At 33.6% G+C, this 17,958-nt stretch overlaps 1 long non-coding RNA gene across 20 annotated transcripts in view; it reads left to right on the forward strand.

Moving 5' to 3' along the window:
* LOC102166202 (uncharacterized) overlaps positions 1 to 17,958 on the forward strand; it is a 418,378-nt gene that overhangs the window by 379,262 nt on the left and 21,158 nt on the right. For 4 of the 20 annotated variants that reach the window (XR_014822622.1, XR_014822623.1, XR_014822628.1 and 1 more), the window contains one exon: positions 3,988 to 4,059. The exons of 15 other annotated variants lie outside the window; for them this stretch is intronic. This is a non-coding gene — a long non-coding RNA (uncharacterized LOC102166202). Of the gene's footprint in view, positions 1 to 3,987; positions 4,060 to 13,657; positions 13,744 to 17,958 lie in introns of those variants that run through there. One more of the 20 variants, XR_307016.4, reaches the window with a different exon arrangement.

A 17,958-nucleotide genomic window follows, 5' to 3' on the forward strand; every position in this document is an offset into this window, starting at 1 on the left:
CACTCCCAGTTGATGACCTCTTATTTACTTTCATATTTCCATGGGTCTTTCATTTCTCATCTTCTGAAGCATTTTGTCCTTGAAAACATATTTTTATTTAATCCTGCCACTAACTCAACAGGGGGATTGAAAAAAATCAATATTTTCTATCTGGAAATGTTGACTGATCACCTATTTTCAGAACAAAGCTAAATAGTAGTGAGGATGAGAACACCTTTCTAGTTACTGGAGTCAGTCTGATGAACCCGGCAACCACAAGGCGGGAGATATTGATATCAATTTGCCGTAATTTTCTGGTTGATGATAGTTCACATGAGTAAAGGCAGATTATTTCTCAGATAACAAATTTATCAATAGGGTAGAAAAAAACTGTAGGAATTTGGAGAGTGTTTTATTTGAACTAGTATTTGGTTATATTTTTCATATTTCCCTTGAAGGGCAGAAATAAGCCCTCTCAAAATAGAACAAAACAAAACAAAACAGAGACCAGCTACTGCCCAGAAATGTAATGAAATGAATTAAACAAGAACTAACATAACTAATATTAGCAACCAGAGAAGTGATATTTTTCAATAGTTCCCAGGGACAAGGATAAAACTAGAAATGGGATTGAAAATTAAGTACTTGAGTTATATAAATCCAAGAAAAAAGTGGTTTTATACATTTAAAAAATGGTATAAATGAATCCAGAGATTCCTGATAATATTTATTTTGTTTGTGTGTGACACATGAAACATCATAACTCATTTGATCAGGTGTTGACTTTGCAGGGCTTGAGCATATTGAATGGAATTAAAAGCAAAATATTTTGTGGAATATCTAATATATAAAAAACCACTATAAGTGCTAGCTTAGGTTAGTGAGATAATGTGATATAAGATTAATACACAAAAATTAACTGTATATCTACATACTAACAATGCACAATCAGTAATTGAAATTTAAATAATCAATTCTATTTTTAATAGCATCCAACAGAATGAACTACTTAGGGATAAAGCTGACAAAAAATATGTAAAACCTGTACAATGAAAACTACAATAAATACTACAGATAAATTAAAGAAAACCTAATAAACAGAATGGTTGACTGTTGTTAGATTGCCAGTTCCTTCCAAATTGATCTATATATTCAGTGTAACATCAATAAAAATCCCAGATTTTCTTGCAGAAATTGGCAGATTGATTCCAAAGTTCATCTGGAAACATAAATGTCCTATAAGAGTCAAAGGAAATTTGATTTAAGAAAAGAACATAGTGAGAATATTAACTACTTTATTTTGAGGATTAATAGAAAACTATTGTAATCAAAACAGTGTGATAGTAGCCTCAAGACAGATAAATAGATCAATGGAATAGGGTCCAAAATAGACTCACATTAAAATCACATCCCCAAAAATTAAATATCTAGGAATAAACCAGACCAAGGATATGAAATACATATGCTGAGAGCTATAAAATATTAATCAAGGAAATTAAAGAGGATTCAAAGAAATTGAAAGATACGATATACTCATGGATTGGAAAAATTAATATCATTAAAATGAACAAATTTCCTAAAGCAATCTACAAATTCAAAGCAATCCCTATCAAATTACTCATGATATTTTTCACAGAACTAGAACAAATAATCCAAACATTTATATGGAACCATAAAAGACCAAGAATTGCCAAAGCAATAATGAAGAAAATAACAAGCAGGAGGCATAACTCTCCCAGACTTCAGGCAATATTACAAAGCTACAGTAAACAATAGAGTGTGGAACTGGTACAAAAACAGACAAACAGATCAAGGGACCAGAATAGAGAACCCAGAAATAAACCCAGACACATATGGTCAATTAATCTTTGGCAAATGAGGCAAGAATATAAAATGGGAAAAAGACAGTCTCTTCAGAAAGTGGTGCTGGGAAAACTGGACAGCTGCATAAAAATCAGTGAAACTAGAGCATACCCTCACACCATGCACAAAAATAAACCCAAAGTGGCTTAAAGATTTAAACATAAGACAAGACACCATAAAACTCCTAAAAGAAAACATAGGGAAAACATTCTTTGACATCAAATGTACAAATGTTTTCTTACGTCTCCCTCCCAAGGCACAAGAAATAAAAACAAAAGTAAACCAGTGGGACCTAATCAAATATACAATCTTTTGCACAGCAAAGGAAACCATTAATAAAAAACAAAAAGACAACCTACAGAATGGGAGGAAATACTTTCACAAAATGCAACTGACAAGGGCTTAATCTCCAAAAGGTACAAACAACTCATATAGCTCAACAGCAAAAAAAAACAACAACCCAATTGAAAATGGGCAGAAGACCTGAATAGACATTTCTCCAAAGACATACTGATCACCAACAGGCACATGAAAAAAAGCTCAACATCACTGATCAATTAGAAACGCAAATCAAAAATACAAGGTACCATATCACACCAGTCAGAATGGCCATCATTAGTAAGTCTACAAATAACAAATGCTGGAGAGGGTGTGGAGAAAAGGGAACCCTCCTACACTGTTGGTGCGAATGTAAAATGGTACAACCAATATGAAAAACAGTATGGAGGTTCCTCAGAAAACTAAATACGGAACTACCATATGATCCAGCAATCCCACTCCTGGGAATATATCCAGACAAAACTTTCATTCAAAAAGATACATGCACCCCTAGGTTCATCGCAGCACTATTCATAATAGCCAAGACAAAGAAACAACCTAAATATCCACTGATGAATTAAGAAGATGTTGTACAGATACACAGTGGAAAATAATACTTAGCCATAAAAGAACAAAATAATGGCATTTGAAGCAACATGGATGGAACTAGAGACTCTCATACTAAGTGAAGTAAGTCAGAAAGACAAAGACAAATACCATATTATATCACTTATAACTAGAATCTAATATATGGCACGAATCAACCCATCTACAGAAAAGAAACAAACTCATGGACATGGAGAACAGACTTCAGGTTGCCAAGGGGGAGGGGGAGGGAGTGGAATGTAAACTATTGCATTTGGAGTGGCTAAGCAATAAGATTCTGCTGTATAGCACAGGGAACTATAATCACTTGTAATGGAACATGATGGAGGATAATGTGTGTGTGTGTATAACTGGGTCACTTTGCTGTACAGCAAAAATTAACAGCATTGTTAATCAACTATACTAAAATTTTTAAAAAATAGACACATATATGGACAAATAATTTAACAAAATATACATAGGATATTCTGTGGAGAAATGACAGTCTTTCCAGATATTGTGCTGGAACAATTAGTTATTCTTATGCAAAAAAAACCCTTCAATCCATATTTCATATTATATGTAAATATATATAAATAGATTATACTAGTAAATGTAAAAAGAAAAACTATTAAACTTCTAGAAGTAGACATACAAGAGAATTTGTATGTGACTTTGGATTAGGCAAAGATTTCTTAGGACACCAAAAACATGGTCTAAAGAAAAAAGAAAGACTTTAACAAAGCAGAAAACCCTCTGCTTTTTGAAAAAACATTGTTAAGCAAATAAAAAGATAACTCATAGTGTTCCCTGGTGCCTCGGAGTCACCGATGTGGTATGGGTGTAATCCCTGACTTGGGAACATCTGTATGCCACAGGTGTAGTCAAAATATAAATAAATAAAATTTAATTTAAAAAAAGGTAACCCTTAGACTAGAGGAAACCATTTGCAAAGCATATATCTGCTAAAGGAGTAGTATTCCAAATATATATGTGTAAGATATATACTAATATATGTATAAGATAATATAGTATTACACATTCAGATAATATGTGTGTGTGTGAATATATATATATATGTCTTAAATCTCTATGCTAAGGTAATAAACTCATTAAGAAAAAGCAAAAGATTTGAATAGATATTTAACCAAAGATTTATGGGTGTCAGATTAGCACATGGAAAAACACTAAGCACCATTAGTCATTAAAAAATTTAATCATTTATCACTATTCATTTTACAGATGGCTACAATTAAAAATACTGACTTTACCAAGTGTTGGCAAAGATATGGAGAATTGAAACTGTCATACATGGTGAGGGGAATGCAAAATGGTATAGCTGTTTTGGAAAGTAGTTGATGCTTTCTTAACTGTCCTACCTACCTACCGTATGTCTCAGTCATTCTACCAAGAATCATCACCTAAGAGAATCTGGGTAATGTCTATATAGAGATATATGCATGGATATTCACAGCAGTTTGATTTGTAAGTCTAGAATTTGAAAAAATTCAAATTATCATGAATAATTAAATGAATAAAGAGGATATATCCATAAAAAGGATTACTCTTCAGGAATAAAAGAAAGAAACTACTGCAATGTGGATCTCAAAACAATCATGATGTGTGAAAGTTACAGTATAAAATGTATATTCTGGGATCCCATTTATTAAAAATATTACAAAAATGCGTAATTACAGAAAGCAGCTCATTAACTACGCATGTTGAGGGACCAGATCTGAGAGTAAATATGGATTACAAATGCAAATAACTTTGGGGTTTGATAGATATGTTCACTGTCTCAATCATTCTACAAGAGTATAAATAAATTAAAACATCAAAACATATACTTTAGATATAAGCAGTTAATTTTGCATCAGTTATATCTTAATAAGGTTGTTAATTTTTTTGGGGGGGGCCTCACCTGGGGCATATGAAAGTTCCCAGACTAGGGGTCAAATTGGAACTGCAGTTGCCAGCCTATGCCACAGCCACAGCAATGCCAGAACTGATCCTAATGGTGTCTACACCACAGCTCATGACAACGGGGGATCCTTTAAAATACTGAGTGAGGCCAGGGATTAAACCCACATCATCATGGATACTAGTTGGGTTCTTAACCTGCTGAGCCACAATGGGAATTCCCATTAAATACATATTTTTGAGTCTTATGATTAACCTCATGGGATTTGGAAGAGTTTAGTTTACAATTCCTTGTGATTAAGAAAAACTAACATGCATATGATAAGGCCAAAAATAAGGTCTTGCAGAAAATCTTTATCATAAAGTTCTGCATTCTTTCTGAAGGTGATTACAGCTAAATTGAAGAGGGAAACACAATAAGTTGAAAGATTCATAATGTCTATATGATTAACATAAGCCAGCTGTTTAAAACAAATCCAATTTTCCAGATAGTATTTTTTTAGACTTAATTCCAATAGCTTGTCAAAAAGAAAATTTTGTATAATGTTATACCACCAGCAATAGCTTAACTACTGTAAAAATATATAATACATATATATAGTTTCTGATAACATCATTTAGTGCAGGTTAGAGATATCAGTTTTGCAGAGTCCATTCTACAACGAACTAAAGAATGCTAAAGACACATATTTTAAATCCATATTGAGATGGAGGTAGGGGTGAGAAGCCTCAAGGAATGCATAATGACTATTTCAGGGAATAGTTCTAGTACATTATTACTTGATATAAATCTTGCAGTAATCATTAGACATCATATAAATTGAGGTTAGAAGTCATCATATAAATTACCTCAATAAAATACCCCTCTAACCAAAATTTAGAGTCATGTAACTTTGTCAAGTTGCCAAGATAAAATTTTTGCAAAATATACTTATAGATAATGAAATAACTGATTTGCAAGAGTTTTGTTGGTTACAAATCAATGAAATAACCATCTTTCATTTGCATGTCCAAAAGAAAATTTTGTTTTCATTCTTGTGTTGTTCTTATTATTTCTTACTATAGTTTGGTAATTATGAAATTATGCTACTTTTAATTATTTTTATTTTAAAACCTCATTATTCACATTTAGAAGACTATTTGTCTTTTTCCTGTGGTTGGGGACCACCAATCTATTCTAGGCTTGAAGATAAAGAAGTGCATATTTTTAAGGAGAATTAAAAAAAATAGCATATACCATTTCAATTGATTTTTGTTCGGTAATATTAATGTACAAATTTTGTCTCTAACAGTATCAAGCCATCTATAAGGAATTTATGTAATTTAGATTAAAAATTCTACATGGTCAAATAGTGAGAAAAAAATCAAAAATTATAAACTATATGTTTGTTCTTAACAGATATGTTTAGTGGTGATCAAGAGTATAATCATGGCAAATTGTTGATTATGCCTGAAGCCTGCCAGATTCTAATACAAAATACTGCCTGGTAGGAAATCTTTTCTATCTAGCAAGTTAATTAGTTTGTACTTTAGGAGGAAGTAGTATATATTTAAATTTTATTGTTGATTCAAACTTTTCTCAGAATTTAATTTCATTAAAAAGACATTATTATATGAGAATTTGAAATGGAAAACTCTCTGATTCTCTTTATAAGATATTCTTATGAAAATTAACTGGGAAGCTCAACTTTTCCAATTTATTAGAGTTGGGATAGAGTTTATGGGATAGACGATTGTGAATGTAACCAGAGAGACCATGCTATGACTCACCAAAGGCTAGTTGTCTCCTGAGCTCAAGAGACCCCCCGTGACAGTCATGTGGGTTTTTTGTGGAGGATGACATGTTTGTATAATTTCCCAAAGACCTCACCAAGAATCTGTTTTTATGTATGTTCAGAGCCTCTAAGGAAAAATCAACAATGCTTCTCCTGACAACAGTTAAGATTCAAGTTGAGTCTCTCTTCCCTCTCAGGTCTGGTTCTTGGCTTTCAATCAAACAGATACTAACTTGGTTCTTGTAATTTATGGAACATTCCATGATCCTAGAAAACTCCAACAATGGATTCTTAAAACTTCACTGGCATACATGAAAGAGTGAAAGGCTATTTAGAATCTATTAAATCATCTTTGTCTGGAGTTCCTGCAGTGGTGCAGTGGAAACGAATCCAACTAGGAACCATATGGTTGCCGGTCCCATCCCTGGCCTTGCTCAGTGTGTTAAGGATCCAGCGTTGCTGCGAGCTGTGGTGTAGGTTGCAGACAGGGCTCTGATCTGGCATTGCTGTGGCTGTGACATAGGCTGGCAATATAACTCTGATTCGACCTTGAGCCTGGGAACCTCCAATATGCTGCCAATGTGGCCCTAAAAAGCAAAAAAAAACAAAAACAAAAACAAACAAAAAAACCAGCCTTTGTCTGAAGTTATCTTTGCTTGAAATTAAATGCCTTATATTCACTCACTTGTTTCCCTTTGGGTACACATACATACTTCAGTTAACTGTGTATGAAGTTATTTACCAAAAAAAGTTATTTCTATACCAAATTTCCCATTTAACTTCAAATGCCATTTTATTTAAGATGGAGGAATTTTAATTTATTCATTTAAAATAGATAAAATTAGAAAGTTTTTCTATTCACTGCTTAATTTTGTTTCAAACGCCTTGAACATTTTTTAATTGCACTATTGGCTTGTTTGTGAGAAAATTCACAATCAGTACTGCCTGCAGATAATGACTTAATATACAAATGGAAAACCCCACTGTGCTGGGATACTGTGACATTTTAATGCCAACCAAAACATATTGGTGCTCTGACCTTCAGGGATCTTGCAGCATATGTGGAACTTGCAAATTTCCAGCACCATACCTAGTCTAATAAAGAGAAATTCACAGGACAAAAGAAATAAAAAGCCAGTCCATTTTCAGATTTATATGAATTTTCTTATTTGTATCAAATTTGACCAGGGCTAACAATATTGTTTTAATTAACATTGAAAAACAATTTATGGAAAGAAAATTTTAGAATCAAACAAAAAAGAGAAACACAAAAAATGGTATGTTATTCTTATAAGGGAAAATAATTCATGTTCTATAAATTTGTTAATTAACCCATGTTACCTAAAGAGAAGTTGTTTTGTTTCTTGATTTCCAGAGAAAAAGACAGAATGTTTTAGATAGAATGTTTTAGACGATGTTTATTTATTTTAGCCACGGAATTAAAATTTGCTATTGAATTATTACTAAATATGTGAGCTGTTGTATTTTAAGACATTTTATTCACCAATTCGTTTGCATAGACATTTTGTGTCCTTAACTTGTGTAGAAGTTTCTCATGGAAAAGCATCCACTTCTTTTATATAATTCCAGCCCTCTTTTCCCTGATTGAAGCATAAATGCCTCTTCATTGTCTGCATGTGTAGTCATTCTTCCTCCAGTTTATATCAAAGTAGTCTTCCTAAAGTTGAGCTCTGACCCCATTACTTCTTTATTCTGGGGGAATAGAGAATACCTAAGGGCCATCGCCTAACTCAGAGGTCCATTTAAGGTCCATGGTGTTTCCCAGGAGATAAACAGTAGGCAGGGAATCAATTCAGGTGAAATCAGCCTAAATTCACAACTAGAGTCCTTGACAAGCCTGTCACCAGCTTGAAGTGACCAAGCAGAAAATTAGTCACACATAGGGAATTAGTTCAGTAGGTCTCTCAAAGAGGCTATATAAGTAAATTTGGATTCTGAGAACTTTAGAAGTTACCCTGAAATGTGTCCAGCTATATTAATCACTACAATATCATATTAAGGCAGGCATAGGATTTTTTCCATAGTTAGATCTTTGTAACTGATTTCTCTGTGGCTATGTGGAAAAGCTTGTGAGGGAGCATAAAGTCTGTCAAAAAGGACGAAACAGAAATAAATGGCTACAGTGAATGAGATTAGAGTGTGCCTTAAAGGAGTTTCCTGACTTCCTTCTCAAAAAATTAAAGATACATATAATTATCTAATGGATACCAGTTAGATTTTTTTTCACCCACTATAAAAGTATTGTATATCTTTCACCATAATACTAAATGTGTGGTGTGATTTAGGCAAAGTGAAGAGGTTGTGTTTCAGATGTAGTCTCTGATATTCACTATCTCCACATATTCAAATACAGGCTACATATGTGAACTGTGGTAAGACACTTGGAATGTAGCACATCATATTCATGTCTCTAAAAACCTTTCTCAACCAGGGTTCTGAGAAAATGAAACAGAACTATCTTTTTTTTTTTTTTTTAAGTTCTCCTAAGGAAGCTACATAGCTAGTGCCACTGTAGATGCATAAAAGATGAGTTAATTTATTATAGACAAATACGCAATGAATGTGTTGTGTATAAGGGAATTTCTGTTGTGGAAACTCTGTTAAGAAAGTGTTATTGAAATCAAATTAAATCCAACTTGAGCACCAATTTTCAAAAACAGAAGGTAAATCCAGTGTCACCTATTTTGATCCTTTTTTAGTTCTACAGAGGAAGACTCTTTAGAGACACCAGGATTTACCAGATGTTGCCACTGCAGCTGCATTTTTCTCTGCAGTCATGTATACTGCTATCAAAAAATCCTGGTGCTAATGGTCCATCTGAAGTGGGGTTTTTTTGTTGTTGTTCTTTTTTGTTTTGTTTTTTGATTGTAGTAAGAACAGAACATAAGGTCTACTCTCCTCACAATTTTTTAAAAATATGCAATACTATGGGCACAAGGTTTTTAAAAGTAGGCACAATGTTGTATAGGCACAATGTATGTTTGGAGCTGATCTCCAAATGTATTCAACTTGTATAACTGAAATTTTGTACTCATTGGATACCAACTCTTCCTTTCCTCCTTCCCACAGCCCCTGGCAACCACTTTTTTACTCTCTGTTTCTATGGGTTTGAACACTTGAGAAATCTCATGTAACTGGAATCATTCAGTATTCATTTCTGTGACAAATAACCCAATTCAAAGAAATGGCAAAGGATTTAAACAGACATTGCCCAAGGGCATACAAATGGCTACCAATCATATGAAAAATGATCAACATCACTAATAATCAGGGAAATGCAAATCAAAACCACAGTGAAATAATACCTAACACCTATTAGGATGGCTATTAAATATACAAACAACTTATACAACTCAACAGCAAAAAAGCCAATAACCCAATTGAAAAATGGGCAAAAGACCTGAATAGACATTTCACCAAGGAAGATATACAGATGGCCAATAAGCACATGAAAAAATGCTCAACATCACTGATTATTAGATAAATGCAAATCAAAACTACCATGAGATACCACCTCACACCTGTCAGAATGGCCGTCATTAATAAGTCCACAAATAACAAATGCTAGAGGGGATGTGGAGAAAAGGGTATCCTCCTGTACTGTTGGTGGGAATGTAAGTTGGTACAACCGCTATGGAGCACAGTATGGAGGCATCTTAGAAAACTATACATAGAACTACCATATGACCCAGCAATCCCACTCTTGGCCATATATCTGGACAAAACTTTTCTTAAAAAAGACACATGCGCTAGCATGTTCATTGCAACACTCTTCACAATAGCCAAGACATGGAAACAGCCCAAATGTCCATCAACAAATGATTGGATTCGGAAGATGTGGTATATATACACAATGGAATACTACTCAGCCATAAAAAAGAATGAAATAATGCCATTTGAAGCAACATGGATGGAACTAGAGACTGTCATCCTGAGTGAAGTAAATTAGAAAGAGAAAGGCAAATGCCATATGATATCACTCATATATGGAATCTAATATATGGCACAAAGGAACCTTTTCATAGAAAAGAAAAGCATAGACTTGAAGAATAGACTTGTCAAGGGGAAGAGGGAGGGAGTGGGGTGGTTGGGGAGCTTGGGGTTAATAGATACAAACTATTGCCTTTGGAATGGATTAGCAATGAGATCCGGCTGTGTAGCACAGGGAACTATGTCTAGTCACTTATGATGAAGCATAATAATGTGAGAAAAAAGAATGTATTCGTGTTTGTGTAACTGGGTCACCATGCTGTACAGTAGAAAAAAATATATTGGGGTAATAACAATGAGAAAACAAAGAAATCCTAGCTTCACCATTTACTAAAAAAAAAAATAAAAAAGAAATAAGAGGGAGAGATAACACGTGTGTTTGAGGATGTGGAGAATTTAAAACTCTTGTGCCCTCTTGGTAGGAATGACTTTACAACTGCTAACGAAAATAATTTGAAGTTTCCTTAAAAAGTTTAAACTAGAACTATCATAATACCCAGCAATCCCACTTCTGAATATATATGTAAAATAATTGAAATGAGTATCTTGAGAAGATGTCTGTACTTCCATATTCACTGCAGTGTTATCCATGATAGCCAAGATAGTGATACAACCTAAATACTCATTGAAAGTTGAATGGATAAAAAATGTGATACACAAACACACACAATGGACCATTATTCAGCCTAAAAAAGAAGAAAATTTTATCATATGTGACAATATAGATGAACCTGGAGGACATTATGTTAAGCATAATAAATCAGTCGCTGGAATGGTCTTTAATTCTTGACCTTTCAGCCCTAGCCATTGGGTTATGCTGGCTTCTCTGCTTTCCCTTGCCAAGGTGAGCGACAAGTGCTTTTTTTTATATATATCTTTCAAGACTATGGCTCATACTAACTACCACAGAAACAGTCCCTTGATTTCTTTAAAGATCTTCCTTAGAAATGCTCCATTCCACAATCCTGTGATTCACAAATGACTTGAAATCTGTCCTATAGGATTCAATACTAACAGCAAATCAAGTTTCTCCTGTCTATCAAAAAGTCCCATTTACGTTCTCATCTCCAACTACTTGGTTGTTTTATTCCCTCCATGAACCTAGATTCTAAAATCAGTAAGGTTTTTTGAGGAGCTGCCTTCAGGATAATTTACTAGGTCTTCATAGTTTATCCTTCCTGGCTTTGAATTAAAAAAAAAAAATTGTTTACTCCCATTGTGGGTAGATAAATCTTTTCAATTTGAGTAAATGCTTCCTAAGGGGTAGGCTCTCTTTTTTATGCATAATGCAACAACAAAAAACTGCTCAAACATTTTGTGTTTAACAAATACATATTAAACTGTAAAATACTTGCTGATATCTGAAATATAGAGTTCAGAGCTGAACCACTACTTTAATCCACCATGCTGGCCCCAGGGGCATGTTGGGGATTACTACACTGAAAGCAGCTCGTTTTTCACTTAAGTTCAGAAATGCTGCCAGATCCCTCTTTAACTTCATCAGCCAGCATGAAACATGCTGCTCATTATTTAGCTTTTGTTTATACTTCACTCTGTATTTATGAAGTTTGGTTCCATTTTCCATGCCATTATTTATGAAAGTTTAGAAAATACTTCTGGTATCCTGGGTTTCCTTAGGTAAGCATCCTTCCAATTTGATTAATTCTTGGGACTATTTTCTTCTGGCATTCACTCTTAGGCAGTCCTAGCTCCAGATTTATTCTCAGTCTTGAAGTATTAAAATCCAGTTGTAGGAACTTTGTTTTTTTTTTTTTTCTTTTTATAGCTGCACCCACAGCATATGGAAGTTGCCAGGCTGGGAGTCCAGTTGGAACTGAAGCCACCGGCTTATGCCACAGCCACAGAAATGTGGGATCCAAGCCACATCTATGACCTACACCATAGCTCACAGTGATGCAGGATCCTTTAACCCAGTGAGCAAGGCCAGGGATTGAACCTGTGTCTTCATGGATACTAGATGGATTCATTACTGCTGAGCCCTAACAGGAACTCTGTGTAGGAACTGTTTTTATTCTATTTGTATTAGATCAAACTTATTTATTATACTGTTCAAAACCTTTATCTTTCCATTTTTCCTACCTTATAAATTCAGGGCTTATTTTACTTTATTTGATATTACCTATGTAATTTGTTTTTATTTAAACATGTTTAAAATTGTTTTATTTTCTATGGTATTGAATCTTTTATATTTATATTCCTCCCTCTTTATTTTGGGCAAAGCTTTTCTTAAAACCTATTTGACTACTGTTACTATTGCTACACAATCCTTCATTTGGTGATATTTGTTTGATATATCTCACTGTTCATTTGACTTCAATTCTTTCAATGTCCTTGCATTTCTTGAAACACTTGAAACACTATATCTTCTTAAAATCCAGTCTGATAGTGTTTAATTGCAAGGTTTATTGAATTGATTGTGATATTTTAGATATACTTCGACTTATTTCTACTATATATTGTTTTCAATTCTTCTTATTCCTTTGTTGCTTTTGTCTTCCAGTCTTATCCTTTGTTTTAATTTTCAAGGTATTATTTTTTGTTCATTACAATTACCCCCTTTATTCTTTTAGAGAGGTGAATTACATTCATATATATATATAATTTTAATAATGATTTATTCGTAATATTAACTTAATAAAGTCTAAAGTTAATCAGCATCTTTTATTTGAATGACCAAAATATAAATTTGATATATGTACAATGGATAAGATAAATACAATAATCCCTCTCTAACTTTCATTCTGTTGTTGTTCAGTATTATAGTTCTGGTTTGTTTTCAGCCCAACAACTAGATATTAACATTAATTTATACTTCAAATATTGGGTCAGTTTCACTATATTATTTACATTATTTATAGTAATCTGTTATTCTTAGATGTTAATTTTTTAATCTGAGAAATTCTCCTTCCTAAATACATTCCTGAGTATTTCCTTTATTGTATGTCTTTTGGTGGTAGAGTTTGCTCATCTGAGCTTTGATTTCATCCTCTTTCTTGAAATATAAAGCAATATTATTAGGTTGAGCTGTCCAAGAAACAAAATGTGATATATAGTCAAACTTACAGAAGTTAGGATGGTGAAGTTTCCCGTCAGAGCTATTTCTAGTTAGTAGGAAACTAAGATTTTTGAACCTTGGCATTGATTAGTCATTGGCTATGCTCTGCATGATAAAGAAGCTATGACCTCAGCAAAGCAGATTTCACCAGTTGAGACAATGCCCAAAGGGGACTAAGGATTCAGAACTGTCTTCCTAAAGCCTTCTGGGGAGCTGGTAGGATAAATTCTTTATTCCTATAGAGGGATCTTGGAAATTCATTTCAGAGACTCCTCACAGTGATGCATAGAATTTTATTTAATAGCTGTTTTCTATCATTACATAGGATTCTGTGATAGATTTTTTGTTTGTTTGGAAACATAAAACAATGATTCCATTGTATTCTGCTTTCCATTGTTGCTGTTGAGAAAAGAGAAATCCGTCTAATTGTTTTATTCTAGTTGATTTTCTGTTTAGCTACTTTAAAAATTCTCTCTCTCTCTCAGAATAACTTCATTTTATATGTGTGTATTCTGCAGTTAGACCATGATGTTGCTAGGTGGGGAATAGTTTCATTTACCTTGCAACCAATTTGGAGGACTTTCTAAATATGAGTAATTGTGTTTTTTTTTTTCTTTTTCACAATTAAAGAAACATTCAAGCAATTATCATCTCAATTTTTATATATTTCATGTTTTTCTCTATTATAGTCTTATAAATCCAAATTTACATGGTGAAACAGTCTCTATCATGTTATTTCTTATAATGCCTTTCTTATTTTCCTTAACTTTGTCTCTTTGGATTTAAAATTCTGTATAATTAATTTTGCTCTATCTTCTTTTCATTAATTCTCTTTCAGCTGTGTTTATTATTTAATCCATCTATAGAGTATTTAATTTAAATTATTTATTTCAAAAAGTTCTGTTTTGTTATTTTCAAAATTGATTTGTATCCTCTTGTTCCATGTATTTTTCTTTTTGTTTTCCAAAAAATATGCATTATTATTTTATATTATATGTCTGGTAAATCTCATGTCTGATTTGATGTGAACTTATTAACTTTTCTCTACCCTGTTATCATTGATGCATGGAGCATTATTTCATGGAGTGATTGAAGAAGTAATTGAGAACTGTCTCACCATTTTCCTTTGAATTTTTTATAGAATATTTTTGAAGAGTAGATTGAAGAACAATTTTTCTAGAGAGCACCTTCTTTGTTTCTGATAGTCAACTAAAAAGCATGTTAAGTCAAAATCTGTGATGTGTTTCAGACTGCATTGGTAGTGTGAATTTGGATTTAATACCCTGAAAATGATGATTCTGTGCTTACAATTTCCTAAGAAAGACTTTCTCCATAAACCCAACACCAGGTTCATGACAGACAATTGTCCTTTATTTCTCACTCATCTTTACCCCAAGATTGTAACTATTTGGATCTCAACATTATGCCCTCTGTCGGCTTTATTTTGGAGTATTTTGTAATATTTCTAGTATTTGGAATAGGCTCTGGATTTTGTTATCAGAATCCTGTGCAGTCCCCAGATTAGATGTTTACAGCTTTTAGGTTTTGACAAAAACGTGATTTTGGCTCCCCAAATGCTATCTAAGTTTCCTGTATTCACCTTGTTTCTGGAATTTATGGATTCATTATTTTAAATGTTCGATAATTCATTTTTTAAAAGTATACTCACACACACAGACAAACACACTCATACATACCTGTCTGTCTACATATTCTAATTATTTTAGATATTTCAATAAGAATGATAATTCAGGTATCTATTCAACTATATTTTTGCAAATGCTAAATTCCGTACATCAACAGAAGTATCAATCTAAATGCTTTAAACATTCTCAAAACTGTCTTTTTTATGGATGAAACAAAGTGTTTTTTTGTCAAATAATAAGATGGCCTTCATCAGACATTCCAAATACTAGTTAAAATATCTTCTTATATAATTCACTGAGAATCATTGATTTTTAGGTTACCTCTTTAAAATTTTTCTAGATTCTATAAAACAATATTAGTTTCAATTTTTCTAATAGTCTAATAATTTATCTTATAAATTATTAACAATAACAAACATGAAGATTTTATACTAAAGTTTAGAAATTAGCTTTAAAATGGTTATGGGAATGTTATTTCTAGGAATAGCATTCTATCCTTCCAGTTTTATATATCTAGCCTAGGATAAAATAAAGAGAATTCACACTAAGTTATGCAATAACTCATGATTAATTACCATTATAGACTCCTCAAAATCTGTAAAATTTGTAAATACATGTGTATAGTTACGGTTATGTTCTTATTTTTAAAACATAGTAGTAGGAAAAATTCAAAATAATAACAATGCCCTTATTTCAAAATTCTCTACCTCTTAAATTCAGATTATTGAACTATATGTTAAATTTTAGTGTAACTCAAAATAATTGAAAGAATGAAGTACTGAGAAATAAGAAAATTTAAGAATACCATGCTACAGTGTCCTATGCTGAGGAAACTCCATATTGAACACTAGGAAGTCAAGAAATGTGAAAAATAAAGTATTATCATTTTGACCTCCACCTTCTTCAGATAAAACAGCTAGATATTCATATCATGATATTTCTGCTTTATATACTGCTAAAAAATACTATGATAGTATTTTTTTTTTGTCTTTCTTTTGTCTTTTTAGGGCCAACCTGTGGCATATAGAGGTTCCTGGGCTAGGGGTCTAATTGGAGCTGTAGCTGCTGACCTATACCACAGCCACAGCAACACCAGATCCGAGCCATGTCTGTGACCAACATGACAGCTCATGGCAATGCCAGATCCTTAACCCACTGAGCAAGGCCAGGGATCGAATCCACAACCTCATGGTTCCTAGTCGGATTCGTTTCCGCTATGCCATGACGGGAACTCCTGTGATGGTATTTTGTTTCAGCCTTTGTGATTCATTTCCAAAATGGCAGAGCTACTTAGTACTTTCACTAGATAGCTATAACATTTGAAAATTACTTTGGTCTCATGAAGATAGATAAAAATGCAAATGGGAGACATATTTTAGAAATTCTGGTAAGAGAGTATAGGAAACAAGTGATCCCAAATTCCAAATATGTTGTTGTGTAGAGTTTGGTTGCATTCAAATCTGAAAGAGACTGTTCTAAATGCACAAAGAATGTTGGGAGCTCATATAAGCAGAAAGTAAGAGCTGTAGTGGGCAGAGCTCTTCCCCTGAAAGGCAACTCTGTTATGTGGTAGTGTATGTTGTAAACTAAACATTGTTACAGGAGGGGTATCACAGCTGGTATATGGAGAATCATTCTGGGGAATCCAAAGGCAGGAGTTTGTTTGTTTTTTTGTTTTATTTTTATTTGTTTTGTTTTTGCTTTTTAAAGCCATACCTGTAGCATGTGGAAGTTCCCAGGCTAGGGGTATAAGCAGAGCTGCAGCTGCAGTTTACACCACAGCCACGACAATGCCAGATCCTTAACCCACTGAGCAAGGCCAGAGATCAAACCTGCATCCTAATGGAAATAGGTGGGTTTATAACCTGCTGAGCCACAGCAGGAACTCCATAAAGGCAGAAAATTTTATTTTATTTTATTTATTTATTTACTTTAGGCCTACACCCACAGCATATGGATGTTCCCAGTCATGTAGGGGGTTAAATCAGAGTTGGAGCTGCCAGCTTACACCACAGTCCACAGCAACACCAGATACAAGCCACATCTGTGACCTATACCACAGTTCACAGCAATGCTAGATCCTTAACCCAATGAATGAGGCCGGGGATCAAACCTGCATCCTCATGGATACTAGTCAGATTCATTTCTGCTGAGCCATTATGGGAACTCCAAGGCAGAAGATTTTAAAGTTCAAAGAAGCATGCATTCAGACAGTAGTATTAGGAATTTATGTTAACACATAACTGGAATTAAGAGAAATGCTCCAGTCTGTGGAGGGGAAGGTAGAATTAGCAATAAGGCCTATGATGTTTGTACTTGCATACAGCAAATTATTGTGGTAGAAACTTGAGTCAGGAGTACAAAACAGTATTCAATAAATCAGAGTGAAACATGGGAATGGGATTGTAGGTATAGAGCAAAAGCCAATAATCAGAATTGAGGCATAAAGAGAAAAATTAGATAAGCGTAGGAGATCCTGTTGTTGCTCAGGGGTAATGAACCCGACTAGTACCCACAAAGACACAGATTCAATTCCTAGCCTTACTCAGTGGGTTGGGGATCCGGTGTTGCTGTGAGCTGTGGCATAGGTTGCAGACATGGCTTGGATCCTGCTTTGCTATGCTATGGTGTAGGCTGGCAGCTGTAGCTCCAATTGGACCCCTAGCCTGGGAACTTTCATATGCCACAGGTGTATCCTAAAAAGACAAAAAAAAAAATATATTACCATATAGCTTGCTGATTTTTAGTATTAGTCCCTATTGGAGCATGGTAGAACCAAAACTAA

Source organism: Sus scrofa, chromosome 13 (genome assembly GCF_054392235.1).
Source record: "Sus scrofa isolate SSC_HxYL_T2T_F1_AM1 chromosome 13, Sscrofa_HxYL_maternal_Yorkshire_Landrace_v2.0, whole genome shotgun sequence".
In the NCBI taxonomy this organism is placed as follows: Eukaryota; Metazoa; Chordata; class Mammalia; order Artiodactyla; family Suidae; genus Sus; species Sus scrofa.